At 41.8% G+C, this 15,737-nt stretch overlaps 1 long non-coding RNA gene across 1 annotated transcript in view; it reads right to left on the reverse strand.

The window, feature by feature from the left end:
* Nucleotides 1-15,737, reverse strand: part of LOC138755428 (uncharacterized) — a 51,873-nt gene that overhangs the window by 23,803 nt on the left and 12,333 nt on the right. Inside the window, exon 2 of the long non-coding RNA XR_011352279.1 lies at nucleotides 480-558. This is a non-coding gene — a long non-coding RNA (uncharacterized lncRNA). The remainder of the gene's footprint in view (nucleotides 1-479; nucleotides 559-15,737) is intronic.

Raw genomic sequence — 15,737 nt, forward strand, 5'->3', positions numbered from 1 at the left:
CTAGGCTGGGTGTCCAGGGAGGTGGATGGTTCCAATATTAGGAAAGAGGTCTGAGGATTGGGATGGTTGTTGGGACAACACTGGGGATGGAAGGAGAATCAGAGTGCTAGATCTACTCACTATGGGGAGTCCTATGTTTGGTTGTGCGTAGCAAGACCTATGCTTTGAGGGTGGATGTGGGGGAATGATGATGAAGATTAGCACACATCTGCTAAGATTGCTCGTGTCTGGGTCCATGATTTAGACAGTTGTGAGTGCTAGACTATCAACTATGGGAAGGAAGATATGGGTTTGGGAGCTGAAGGCTCAAGAGCAATGTGTTCCACATATTGAGACCTGCTCAGACTGATTGTCTTTGACCAGCAGAGAAGTACAACTCGCGTGGCCTGTGAAGGCCTAATTTAGCGTGAATTGTTCACCTTGCACATAGGCCTCCAATATATAAATTAGAACCATGCCAATTGTACCCAGGAACTCACCATTGGCTGTTTCTGCAATCCATGGAAAAGTGAACTTTGGGTCTCCTGCGGCTTCCTGACCACAGTGGTCATTAGCACACTGCACCAAGAGTAATGAAACACAATGGATTAATATATTATTGTTTCTGTCACCTTAAGTCAATCTCATCACTGCAGGACTTAGATCAGTTGGAAATTTGGATGGAGAAATGGCAGAGGGAGTTTAATCTAGATGAGTGTTAAGTGATTTATTTTGGACACTCAAATACAAGAGGAAAGTATACAGGAAATGGCAGGACCCTTAACATACAGTGGAGTTTTTGGTTGCAAGTCCATCACTCCCTGAATGTGGCAATACAAGTAGATTGGGAGGCAAGAATAGGATTTGGCATACTTGCATTTTTCAGTTAGGGCATTGAGTATAATTTGGGAAATTACTTTGCAGCTTTCTAAAACTTTGATGAGGTCATATTTATAGCATTGTATGCAGTACTCTACTGGCCACACTGATACAAAGGAAATGGAAGCTTCAGAGGATGTGCTGGATGTGCAGGATGTTGCCTTGACTAGAATTTGAGAGATTGGACAAACTTGGATTGTTTTCTCCGTTGCATTGGAAAAAAAGAGGCAACCTCATTGAAGAATATAAAAATATGAGAGACATATATAGGGTAAATAAAGTCTTCTTCCCAGGATACTCATGTTGAATACTAATAAGCAGTTTTAAGGTGAGAGGGTGGATGTTTAAAAGATTTGTTCAGCAGAAGTCTTTTAGACTGAGAGAGATAGGTGCCTGGAACACCCTGATCAGGGAGATGGTAGAAGTAGATTGGACAGCAATGCTTAAGACATATTGGAAAAGACACAATTACAGAGGGTTCTGGACCATGGGCAGGCAAATGGGAATCAGTTTATATTGGCATCATAATCAGTGCAGACATGATGGGTGGAAGGACTGTTTTGATACTGAATTGTTCCATTTTTCAATTATCATCAATCGCTGCTTGTTAGTATCCACTCTCAAACTCCATCAGCAAACTCAAGCCCACAACTCACACTTGATGATATGTTATGGTTCGATATATTTTCAGCCCAGACTGATACACTATTTCCTTGATGGTGTCAGAGTGGCACTGAGATGCACAAACATACCTGAATGCTTTACCCCTGCATTGCTCTCCCTCTGTCTCTCTCCCACTTTCCCCTCAATCCTCAGTCATCTGACACAGAAGCTGCACACTTTCATATCCCTTTTTACTTGCCAGAAACACATCCACTGCCTCTTCAATTTCAGAATTGAAACTTTAACCATATAACCATATAACCATATAACCACTTACAGCACAGAAAAGGCCAGTTCGGCCCTACTAGTCCATGCCGTAACAAATCCCCACCCTCCTAGTCCCACTGACCAGCACCCGGTCCATACCCCTCTAGTCCCCTCCTCTCCATGTAACGATCCAGTCTTTCCTTAAATGTAACCAATGATCCCGCCTCGACCACGTCTGTCAGAAGCTCATTCCACATCCCCACCACCCTTTGCGTAAAGAAATTTCCCCTCATGTTCCCCTTATAATTTTCCCCATTCTATCTTAAACCATGCCCTCTAGTTTGAATCTCCCCCACTCTTAATTGAAAAAGCCTATCCACGTTTACTCTGTCCATTTTAAAATTTTAAACATCTCTATCAAGTCCCCTCTCAATCTTCTACGCTCCAGAGAAAAAAGCCCCAGTCTGCACAACCTTTCCCTGTAACTCAAACCTTGAAATCCTGTCAACATTCTCGTGAACCTTCTCTGCACTCTCTCTATTTTGTTTATATCTTTCCTATAATTTTGTGACCAAAACTGTACACAGTACTCCAAATTTGGCCTCACCAATGCCTTGTACAATTTCATCCTAACCTCTCTACTCTTGAATTCAATACTCCGATTTATGAAGGCCAACATTCCAAATGCCTTCTTCACCACACCACACCTGAGTATCAGCCTTGAGGGTACTATTTACCACAACTCCTAAATCCCTTTGTTGCTCTGCACATCTCAATAGCCTACCATTTAATCCATATGACCTATTTAGATTTGCCCTTCCAAAATGTAACACCTCACACTTATCTGTATTAAATTCCATCAGCCTTTTCTCAGCCCACACCTCCAGCCTTCCTAAATCACTTTTTAATCTACGGTAATCTTCCTCACTATCCACAACACCACCAATCTTTGTATCATCCGCAAACTTGCTTATCCAATTCTCCACCCCTACTTCCAGATCGTTAATATATATAACAAACAATAGTGGACCGAGGACCGATCCCTGAGGAACTCCACTAGTCACCGGCCTCCAATTGGACAAACAATTTTCTACCACTACTCTCTGACACCTCCCATCCAACCATTGCTGAATCCATTTCACTACCTCCTCATTTATACCTAATGCCTCCACCTTTTTTCCTAACCTCCTGTGGGGAACTTTGTCAAAAGCTTTACTAAAGTCTAAATAGACAACATCCACAGCTTTCCCTTCATCAACCTTTTTTGTAACTCCCTCGAAAAACTCAATCAGGTTTGTCAAGCATGATCTACCCCTAACAAAACCATGCTGATTACTCCCTAGCAATCCCTGTATCTCCAAATATTTGTAAATACCATCCCTCAGAACACTTTCCATCAACTTGCCCACCACAGACGTCAGACTCACGGGCCTATAATTCCCAGGTTTACATTTAGACCCTTTCTTAAACAGCGGAACCACATGCGCCACCCTCCAATCCTTTGGCACTACCCCCGTGGCCAGTGACATCCTAAATATCTCTGTTAATGGCCCCACTATCTGTCCACTAGCCTCCCTGAGTGTCCTTGGGAATATTTTGTCCAGTCCCGGAGATTTATCCACCTTTATCTTTTTCAACACAGCCATCACTACCTCCTCGGTTATCCTTATATGCTTCATTACCTCCCCAATATTTTTCTTTACCTCAACTGGTTCAATATTTTTTTCCCTAGTGAATACCGAGGCAAAGAAATCATTCAAAATTTCCCCCATTTCCTCTGATTTCTCACTCAGCCTACCCTCACTATCTACAAGGGGTCCAATTTTATCCCTCACTAATCTTTTACTTTTAATGTACTTATAGAAACCCTTTGGATTTATTTTTACTCTGTCTGCCAAATCCTCTTCGTGCCTTTTTTTGGCCTTTCTAATTTCTTTCTTAAGATTCCTTCTACATTCCTTGTAGTCCTCCTTCAAATTGTCAGCTCTCTGTTCTTTATACCTCTTGTACACCTCCCTTTTTCTCCTAACCAAATTTCCAATATTCCTTGAAAACCAAGCCTCCCTATGACTTCCAGCCTTTCCTTTGATACTCACTGGGACATAACTTCTCTGTAACCTCAAAATTTCTTTTTTGAATATCCTCCATTTCTCATTTACACTCTCACCTGAAAATATCCTGTCCCACTCAATACTCCCCAAATCCCTTCTTATTCCTTCGAAATTTGCTCTTCTCCAATCCAGAACCTCAACTTTAGGCCCCTCTTTGCTCTTCCCTAAAACTACCTTAAAACTAACAGAATTATGATCATTAGACCCAATTGGATCTCCAACATTAATGTCTGATACCTGACCTAGCTCGTTCCCTAACAGGAGATCCAGTATTACACTGTCCCGAGTCGGTTCTTCTACTAATTGATTCAGAAAACAATCTTGAACACATTTAACGAACTCTAGCCAATCTAGCCCTCTAACTGTATGGGTATCCCAATCAATGTGAGGGAAGTTAAAATCTCCCTTGATCACTACCTTATGATTCTCACACATATACGTTATCTCTCTACACATTTGTTCCTCTAGTTTTCTTGACTGTAATACACCCCTATTAGCACCCTCATGTCTCCTTCACCCCTCAATTCCACCCAAACAGCCTCACTGCACGATCCCTCCAGACCATCCTGCCACCTCACGGCAGTAATGTCCTCCTTAACAAGCAGAGCAACTCCTCCCCCTTTTTTACCCCCTGATCTATCACATCTAAAACAAATGTATCCTGGAATGTTAAATTGCCAGTCCTGCCCCTCTTGTAGCCAGGTCTCATTAATTGCCACAATATCGTGACCCGAAGTATCTGTCCATGCTCTAAGCTTGTCTACCTTGTTCACTATGCTTCTTGCATTAAAATATATGCATTTCACATACATTCTCTTTTCTACCTTCTACCCTAATCTCCATCCTACCTTTGTTATCGTTTTTATTCTTATCTAGGTGGCCATCAACTTTCTTGATCAAAGGAAAAAGCCAAAGTTGGTAAAGATTAAAGGATATTGCTAACTGATCTGTCACTAGTTCGGAGATATGCACTACATTTATTTGGAGATTGTGTTTAGCAGCCAGATTGGTGAAAGGGATAAGCACAGGTTATAGACCATGGAGTCCAAAATACAACATCACTCTGGAAGTTTAGTAAAAACACAATGCTGAAGAAACTCAGCAGATCAAACAGAATATATAGCAAAGATACATAACCAACATTTTGGGCTTGGTCCCTTCAACAAAGTATGGAAAATATTGGCAGGCACCCAAACAAAATGGTAGAGAGGACGGGTAGGAGGAGGAGCATGGACTCAAAGGCAAGATGTAATAGGTGGATGAGGGAGGATGGATACAGTAGCAAGAAGGGAGTGGAGGGATGGCTCAGTGAATCGAGAGGTCTAAGAAGACAAAAGGAAAAGGGAAGGGAGGGAGAATGGAGAGTTGGATGGCAGAAACTATAGAAATATATGTTAATGCCATCTGGATAATCTTGTCAGTGGGAGGATGATGCAGAGGGCAGAGGTCCAGGGAGCAGAGGGCCAAAAGCTTTCTTTCCCTGCCATACATTCAATGTGATCACAGTGCCACATTAGAACTAACAGCATAGCCTAATCTATAATAATCAAGTCTTGTAGGTCTTACTCAATGACTCATAGACTACCCTGGCAGACTCATCGAACAATGTTATTGGATATTGTGTGGGAGTTTGGCTCAGTCCTCTTATCACCAGGATAGTTGCAGAATGCTAGTGTAAGTAAACAAGAAAAAGCAAAAATGATGGAAATAAATTAAAATGTTCAATATCATATTTCACCTCACATTTTACATGAAAAAAAACAAAATTATCTATTTTTGTTCAATCCAATTTCAATAAAAATTGACGCTTGGGCCCTTGATGACAAAATGGTTATTAAAGGTTTAAATTATTGATTAACTTCTTTTTTAATCTTGCCAATATTTTTGCCTTCATAAATATTTGTTCCGAGCAGTTTTCGTGTTTTCTGTATGGATTACAGAGGACTCCCAGCTGTTACAGGGAATCAGCTGTGTAGTGCAGAATTCCACAGCAGCTGTTCTGAAACAGACATCCCATATTTGGCTCTCTAATGGAGGTTTCACCATATGCCAATAGACCACTTAGTTCCTGCTTTGGGAACACATTTTAGAACAGCCACTGTGGAAAGATGGATCGGAATTTAGTTGTTATGGAGCTTCAGATGTCCCTACAAACTAAGTAACAGCAGCCAACTAATCCACACACTTCACTGCCAAATTAAATGTGACCACCCTACCAGGAATTTCACTATTTTAAGAAAAAAATAATTACATAAATTTTAACATTTTTATTATGTTTATTAGAGTGAATCCCATTTGAATTAAGGTTTTAAGAAAGTTTAACTTGTACTTGAAAAGGAAAACAACTTGTGGTTTGCTTTATTATTTTAAAGACACTGGAAATAGACTCTGGGCTGACAGCTTCCTTCATTCCTTCAGAGCCCTTTGTGACTCAGGCACTGGGACAAACATCCATTCTCGAGAATCTGGCCAAGCTGTAGAATGAATAATATATAACAGCCTGTAGAGAATGCTTGACCTGCTTACTTTGATTTGGATTGTCTAATTTCTTCTCTTAAAGCATTTTGAAAATACAATGACCAGAATGTTGTCATGTTCAATGTTAGAAAATGCAGAACTGGAACCTGACCAGTAACATGACAGTTTCTTTATTATATTTGCATCTTGGTGTATGACCTGTTGTTATTTTTATTTCATTTATGTGTGAGATGGTAAATAGAAGAGAGAACTTTAATGTTATTTTTCGTAACGCTCGTTGGTTCGCTAATATGAGATCCCATCTGCGCATGTGCAGCCAATTCATCTGTTTGACTTGTCTGCTGGACAGGGGGAGGAATCTTACTTCCAATACGAATGGGACAAGGTAGAGCCTGAGGGGCCAGATGTAGAAATCGAGTCCACTAACACCCAATACACTATTCCCATTGGTCGGGATGAGAGAAAAGTTCCATCCCTCGCAGCAAAATTTGCAGTTTCAAGGGGCATTGGGTAACTCCTCGATGAAGAAATTGCGGGGTCAATATCTTATCTTGTATCTAATGTCTGCAAAGAGACAGTGATAGAGGATTCAATTAAAAAATACCCCTGCCCAGCCAATTGCCCTCTGCTGGATGTACCAAAAGTAATCCCTGTAATTTGGGACAATTTGAACGTCCCCACAAAAGCCAAGGACATGAAGCTTCAAAGATTACAGGGCTCTCTGGTTAAAGGTATCACTGTGTTTGTCCAGACACTGTTGTCAGATATAACAGAGACACAACAAAATGCGTTGGGGTTGCTCTCCTGTGCCAATTACAAACTGAATGCCTTCTGGAAGGAGCTGATAAAGCCTGATCTAAATGTTCAGTATGCTCATTTATGTAAACCTACTAATCCTGTTACTAAATTTCTCTTTGGTGATCATCTGAGTAAATAGGTGAAGGACCTGAATGAGCAGCAGAAGGCAGCGGCTGGAGTGGTTAGAGGTTTGAGAGTACAGGCAAGAGCAACTGCTATGTTTCATTCCTATTGCAGGTTTGTGGGGGACTTTAAGAGAGGATATTCCTCTCAGGTGGCACCACCACGCAGGCAATTGTTAGGGAAACGCCCTCTGTGGAGACAGTGGTAGCAGAATTTTCCCACCCAAAGCTCTTTGCAGAGATCGAGCCAGATAGCACAACCATGCTGGCCAAGCATGGCGATAAAATGAGCACCTGTGGCGGCCCGCAATTGCGGAGATCAGGCCGGCACATCACGCGGCTGCAGACACGGACAGAGATTGCTAAAGCAACTCCCAGGAAAATGAACCGGGGGGGTAGAAACTGGGGCAGCATCAGACCAACAGCCCTAAAATGGCATTGGTCAAGCTGCCCAGCTAACTCAGCAGAAACAGACTGGCGAATAAGGGCATTCATATGCATGGATGTTCCCGCCCTCTATTGTTATTCATATGGATGACTCAGTCAATCAGCAAAAATGGCGGGAACTTGAGCAGTATAAAAGCAGCCTTTCCAGCCCTATTAAAGGAGTGAGCTTAACCTGCCACACTCTCTGTGTGTGTGTGTGTGTGTGTGTGTGTGTGTGTGTGTGTGTGTGTGTGTGTGTGTGTGTGTGTGTGTGTGTGTGTGTGTGTGTGTGTGTTCTTTGTAGTGGTTGGCTGCACATCACCTATAGACAGCTGAGTGGATTTTCTAATTATGATGATAAGATTGTGGATAGTCGATTAACAATGTTCTTTAGCCAATGGTGTAATCTTACTACTGATGCTAATGTATGGCATAGAGTTTCTGGGTGTGAAATTGAGTTTGACCCACAGAAATTCCCTCCGTCTAGGAGTAAGGGCTTATACAATTATATATGCAGCCCTCAGCTCATGGAAGCTACACATAAAGAGATTATGGCTTTAAAATGCAAAAATGTAATAGAACGCTGCTGCCAGGAAGGGAATGAGCTCGTCTCAAACATGTTCACGAGAACTAAGAGAAGCAGGGAAACGAGAGTGATCTTAGATTTATCTGAACTAAATGAGTATGTCTTACACCAACATTCACTCCATTATATCATTATTACATAAGGGCTATTTTATGCCATCCGTCGATTTACAAGATGCTTATTATTCATTATCTATACTCCCGCTCTCTAGAAAGTACCTGAAGTTTATTTGGAAAGGTGAATTTTGGCAATATAAGGCACTAACTAACAGACTTATTTCGGCACCCAGAATATTTACAAAATTTCTGAAACCGGTTTTCTCCTGGCTCAGAAAGGAGGGACATATGGTGATGGGTTACTTGGATGACACCATCGTGATTGGCAGGTCCATGGGCGAAAGACAGAGAGCAGTGAACACCACTACGACGCTGCTGCAGGAACTGGGATTTATTATACACCAGAAAAATCAGTCCACAGCCCAACTAGAGAAATGAAATTCCTCGGGTTCCTCTTAAATATAGAATCTATGAAAATAACCCTGCCAGAAGATAAAAAAGGTGGAAATACTACAGGCTGGTAGTGCTTTGATTGCAGAATCACGACCCTTTATACATAAAGGAGTAAAGTAATTGGGGAATTGATGGCTGATTTTCTGGCCATTCAGTACGGTCTGCTAAAATATAGATTCCAGGAAAGAGATAAAGTACAAGCTTTAAAGACCACCAGGGGTCATTTTGATAGACCTATGAGCTTATTGCAAGAGGCTAGAACAGAAAATGCATGCTGGACGACAAATGTATCAGAGGTTTATGCCTGATAGAGATTAGAAAGTTTGATATGGAAATCCAATCAGATGCTAGTGGTGAAGGATGGTGTTCCACAGATTTAACTACTTCTGCTGGTGGCAGATGGACTATTCAAGAGATTAGACTGGTATCAGCATCTGGCATTAACTTTCTAGAAATGTTGGCAGCTCAGTTGGCACTGAAGTCATTCTGTGCAGAGAAAAGGGGTATACACGTGTTGATGAGGTTAGACAGCACCTCAGCAATAGCATTACTGAATAAAATGGGAGGTTTGAAATCCCCATCATGTAACTGGCTCGTGATACAGATGTGACGTTAGTGTATCGAAATGAATATTTGGATTACAGCTGCGTACTTGCCAGGGCATCTGAACTATCAGGCAGATTTGATGTCTAGAAAGTTCAATGATAGAATGGAATGGATGTGGGGGGAAAAGAGTTTTAATCTGATAGTACAGAATTTTTGGTTGCCAGAAATTGATCCGTTTTCATCTAGTTTAAATGCCCAAGAACTGAGATAGGTATCCTGGTTGCCAGACCCCCAGGCAGAAGCCATAGACACCTTTACGATTGATGGGGCAAAACTGAATTTCTATGCTTTTCCCCCCCTTCTCATTAGTACCTAAATGCCTGCACAAAGTTCAGGAGGACAGAGCCACTGTACTCCTGGTGGTGCCAAATTGGCCTTCCCAGTCCTAGTTCCCAATGCTGAATTGGATGTTGCTAGAACGGCCTTTACTGTCAAGAAGGATCAAGGAACTGCTAGGTCAACCAGTATCTCTCCTTCCCCATCCTCTCACTCATCTCGATCTCTTATGTTGCAGGATTGGCATGAAAAGTTTGGTGTAAAAGGATTGCAGCCGAAAATGGTGGACATTATTTGTGCTTCATGGAGAAAGTCAACTCAAAAGCAATACACCACTTATGTTAACAAATGGCAACTGTTTTGTTTAAATGAGAGTTTAAATGTTAATTATGTTTCAGTTTCAGATGTGTTGCATTTCCACACTGATTTGTTTTACATTCACGTAGCCAGTTATAGTGCTATTAATACAGCTGAGAGTGCTCTGGCGACCTTCCTGACTCTACGAGACACCGAACACTCTGTTGGGAATCATCCCCTGATTTTAAGATTCATGAGGGGAGTATTTCACTTACGTCCGCCTATGCCATGTTATCATGCTATCTGGGATGTTAAAGTTGTGTTGGATTTGATGCGACATTTGTCGCCAGAGTACACTTTGGATTTACTTGGCTTATTAAGGACATTGCACATGCTTGTAGCCATAATTTCAGCCCAAAAAATACAGACTTTAACTTTTTTTACACTTTTTTATCATTTGGGAAAATGATTTTGTTGAAACATATTAAACCTGGTAGTGTGAAAACGAAGTTCAAATTGTACGCTTATCAAGAGGATGAAAGATTATGTGTGGTGCGGTATCTGAGACAATATATTGAATGTACTCATGATATCAGAGGAGAAGAGAGATTCTTGTTTGTATGTTACAGGAAACCACATCAGCGGGCATCCTCTCAGACCTTGGCCAGATGGCTAAAGAGGACCATGAGGTTGGCTGGAGTGGATACCACTTGGTTTGGGGCTCACTCAAACCAAGAAGCAATGTCTACTGCGAGTAGAGTGGAAGGTCCCATTTGGGATCTCATCCGTCAGGTGGGATGGTCAAATGAAAGAACATTTAACAGGTTTTACAATAAATCTTTGAGGTCAGAGGGGCAGAATTTCACTGCAGTCATTTTTCTGGCTACTGATTGAATTGTTCCACATATGGGAAGTCTATGGTCTTTCGGACCATGTGAAAAAGAGACCACTGAGCTTTGAAATTTCATATTAGTGAACCAAAGAGCATTACAAAAAATAATGGAGCATTAATCGAGAACTTACCAGTTCGAAGTTTGATGATTATTATTTCAATAATGGGAGTGGTGAGATAATATGCCCTTCTCACCCTCCCGTAATTACTTTGAACATTGTTAAAGTAGTTTCTAGTGTTGCATGTATACCTCACAATAAAATGTTCTTTCGACAGAATTATAGCAGTAGTCGTCTTTATCAAGATTCAAAGATTGGCTGCACATGTGAAGATGGGATCTCATATTATCTCACCACTCGCATTACTCAAATAATAATCATCAAACTTCAAACCAGTAAGTTCTTGTTTAATGCTCCATTATTAGTTAATCATTTACTAAAGCCTTTGCTTATTGACTTTGGTGGTGTTCAGGCATCCTCTGTCCCAGCTTTGGTGGGTTCCTAAAGAGAGGCCCTATGGAGATCTGTTTTCATTAGTTTTCTCATTTTAATTTAAGGAAATCTGACAGGTTTACATTTTACTGGCCACTGGTTATACCAGACTCTTGGGGTAAAACCTTTGGGCCACTGGAGCTGCCAGAATTTAAATTGTACCTGTTGCAAAAGTAATTCCAGCTGAGAATGATTCCAGGCAATTGTGATAGTGTTAGATTTCTTATTGCAAAGAATTTCTAATGATATTCAGGCTCTGTCTCATGTATTGCATTGACTTTAATAATTAGTTGACATTATTAAGAATATTTTAAAATGGACATTGCTGGTATTAAAGCTACCATTATTAATAATTTTTGTAATCATGTAATCTTCCAGTGAAGCAGTTTTGAGGAGAGCTTTGATATACATTTATGGACCTGATTCTAACTCTCTGTTGATTGATAATTCTCAAAAATAGATGTTGTAAGGTTAATTATATGTCACTTGAATTTAAAATATTGAGAGACAAAGGAGCATTGTCTTCCGATCTCTGATACTACATTTAATTTTAAATTCTGACCAGGGTTAATTATTCCAAACCCATGAATGCAATCTGAAAAAAGGGGAGAATTTATATCAAGAGTCTTAATTCAGGAGCCCTCCACTAGTGATTTTTATTGGCTCAAAGTCAACAATCTTAAAAGCAAAATCAGATTGGGCAAATGGATAACTCAGGCTGTATGCATAATACTGTCACAGCTCCTATCAGAAGGCTTTTCAGTCGCTCGAGGACTTCCTCGAGGATTATTCAGTCTGTCAGTTGCTTCTCTCTTCAAGACTAAAATATGCTTATGTTTGCCTTAATGCAGGGATTGGTAAATTCTCATGCCAGTCATTAAATTAGCAATGTCCATCCAGCCTCTCAGTTGGCCCATTAGTGGGATGTCAAGTAGGAATCACACTGCCTAGCCAGACCAGAACTGGTTTATGATGCTAATGTTATCTCTTTTGTTATCTCTGGACTGTAGAGCGTGTCAAAAGAATCAAAGGCTTGTTGATCCAAACCAAGTCTTTTATTTAACTAGAAGACTGGAGCGTATCACATGTAGGTCAACCAGTCCAGAATGATCAGGTCTGGCTGGGAACAACCCTTTAAGACCTGGCAGTAGGCGTGGCTATGCTCTCAGCCAATCATAATCATCCTACACTACAATCTATATATATACACATCGGAGATAGAATCTGTACTATCACAGGGACTTTGATCAGCTTGTGGGAATTCTGAAAGCTGGATCAATGAATAAGATGCATTGGCCTACATCAAGCGTACTATTGATTCTGTAGAGAACTGCCAACTCTCTGCAATCCTCAGCCCAGCATGATTTGAACGTATGCGCATGTTTGTCCAAATATCCTCTGGCTCTTGGACAGCAGCAGCAGAGCACTGATGGGCTTGAGGGAGGTGCTGGATGCACTTCGCATCTGCTCCTTCGACTTCTGGTGAGGCTTGACTGATGTGATGACGTTTGTCTGAACAGGATTACGGACATGTATCAATTTAGTTTTCCTTATTTTTACTGTTATTGTTTGCTTTTGATCATTTTCATGGATGGCATGGTTAGTGTAGTGGTTAGCTCAATGCTATTACACTGCCAGTGACCAGGGTTCGAATCCGGTGCTATCTGTATGGAGTATGTAGGTTCTTCTTATGTTGGCATGGGTTTCCTCTGGGTGCTCTGGTTTCCTACTACATTCCAGAGACATACAGGATTAGAAGGTTAATTGGTCACATGAGTGTACTTGGACAATCTGAGCTCCTCATGGGCCTTAAGGACCAGTTATTGTACTCTAGCTCTAAATTTTTTTTTAAAATTAAAAATCAAGTTGATTTTTTTAAAATTAGTTGTTCTATCTAAAGAGTTTTTAAACAGAAAGCTATTAGAGTAATTTAAAAAAAGTTACAAAAGACTTGAGAGTTGTGACCTGTCAAAGCCATAGGGGTAATGTTGGGCAAGACCTCTGTGGGCATTGCCTGAGGCCTATAGGTTGCATGGAACTATCACTGCATTACAACACACCGGTCTAGCCATCCTAATCTGAATCAGGTTGAGTGGGCAAGGGTGGTGAGGGTGGGAACCACCTGGTACATTTCAGAGAATTTCCTCAGCATTGGGATCAGTGGATCTTTAAATGGACTTTTTCAGAGGTACCCTCTGAAAAATTCCAATCTGCACAAGGCCTATAGGTTTAAGCCTGAGGCCTAATGTACCTAAAGATCTTTCCTATACATATTGCTCCATTGCAGAGCATGGTGAAAACACTGGTATTATGTGGGACTAATTTGAATGTCGTCAGGAGGGGTTTTGGGAGGTTGCTGCATCAGTCAAGGAAAGTGGGCGAATGAGGATCTCAAAGTTTGGGTATTGGGGTAGGTTATCATTGGGCTGGGGAGAGAAAGCCACAATGTTTACCATTTTGAGAAGTGAACATTAAAGGGGATCTACTTGTCACGTGTACTCAGTGCCCAGCCTTATGGCTGGAACCTGCTCAGGTAAAATCTCAAGAGCATGATATCATTAATGGCTCCTTCTGAAAGAGAAATCTGCATCATTTATGGCCCACACATGTTTAGTTGAAGATCACAGTTGCTGGAAGCTAGTCAGGCTGACTCTCAACACCCAAAAGACATCCAGAGAGATGGAACTTGCTGCAAATGATGATTAGGCCTCAATCTCAGACTGCCTTGTCAGTTCACTGAAGGGACAGAAGCAGGTATGCTATACGCTTTTAATATATAAATCATTCAAACAAATTTAAATAATGAGATGTATTTTTTGTGATAATTGTGGACTTGTAGACATAATTGTCTACAGCGCATGACGTCCTGTTTTGTGGAAACTGCCAAAATGTTTGGCCTGGAAGTCAGCCTGAAGAAAACTGAGGTCCTCCATCAGCCAGCTCCCCACCATGACTACCAGCCACCCCCCACATCTCCATTGGGCACATAGAACTCAAAACGGTCAACCAGTTTACCTACATCGGCTGCACCATTTCATCTGATGCAAGGATCGACAACGAGATAGACAACAGACTCGCCAAAGCAAATAGTGCCTTTGGAAGACTACACAAAAGAGTCTGGAAAAACAACCACCTGAAGAAACGCACAAAGATCAGCATGTTTAGAGCCATTGTCATACCCATGCTCCTGTTTGGCTCCGACTCATGGGTCCTCTACCGGCATCACCTAGGGCTCCTAGAATGCTTCCATCAGCGCTGTCTCCGCTCCATCCTCAACATTCATTGGAGTGACTTCATCACCAACATCGAAGTACTCGAGCTGGCAGAGTCCGCAAGCATCGAATCCACGCTGCTGAAGATCCAACTGCGATGGGTGGGTCACGTCTCCAGAATGGAGGACCATCGCCTTCCCAAGATCGTGTTATATGGCGAGCTCTCCACTGGCCACCGAGACAGAGGTGCACCAAAGAGGAGGTGCAAGGATTGTTTAAAGAAATCTCTTGGTGCCTCCCACATTGACCACTGCCAGTGGGCTGTTATTGCCTCCAACCATGCATCTTGGCGCCTCTCAGTTCGGCGGACAGCAACCTCCTTAGAAGAAGACCACAGAGCCCACCTCACTGGCAAAAGACAAAGGAGGAAAAACCCCACACCCAACCCCAACCAACCAATTTTCCCTTGCAACCGCTGCAACCGTGCCTGCCTGACCTGCATTGGACTTGTCAGTCACCAATGAGCCTGCAGCAGACGTGGACGTACCCCTCCATAAATCTTCATCCGCGAAGCCAAGCCAAAGAAAAAGACATGATTGTATGTTTGTAGAAGAGGTAGTGCTCACCCATAACTGCAGCAATGGTTAAGAGTGCACTCGTAAGTTTGATCACCTGCCACTAAAACTGTGTGCCTTTGAAGAAAAGGAAGATCTCTGAGTGGTGATTACACTGTCAGATGACAAGCATCAGAAGGTCAGTCCCTGCTTTCAGAGACACCTGCTGCTGAAGAACTGCCTACCACTTTAAAGGGCTTGCTGGGAGAGGAATCTCAGAAGGGCAAAGAAAGATCCATCTAATTGAAGCACATTGTCAAATGGTTCCAAGATGATTTTTCTATGACAGAGACTCAATGGCAGCAGCAGGACCTGAGAGTGGCTCTCAACGTGTGATCTAAGTATGATTTGTACAGAATGATATGCCAGTTGATCCTCATAGTTAGCCTGCAATTTCAAATGGGACTATCGAGCCATAGAACATTACAGCACAGAAATAGGCCCCTTCTGCTCTTCTTGACTGTGCCGAACTATTTTTCTGCCTAGTCCCACTGATCTGCACTGTCCACAGCCCTCCATACCTCTCCCATCCACGTAACTGTTCAAATTCTTCTTAAATGTTAAAAATGGGCCTGCATTCAACACTTAAGC

This window comes from Narcine bancroftii, chromosome 2 (genome assembly GCF_036971445.1).
Source record: "Narcine bancroftii isolate sNarBan1 chromosome 2, sNarBan1.hap1, whole genome shotgun sequence".
NCBI lineage: Eukaryota > Metazoa > Chordata > Chondrichthyes > Torpediniformes > Narcinidae > Narcine > Narcine bancroftii.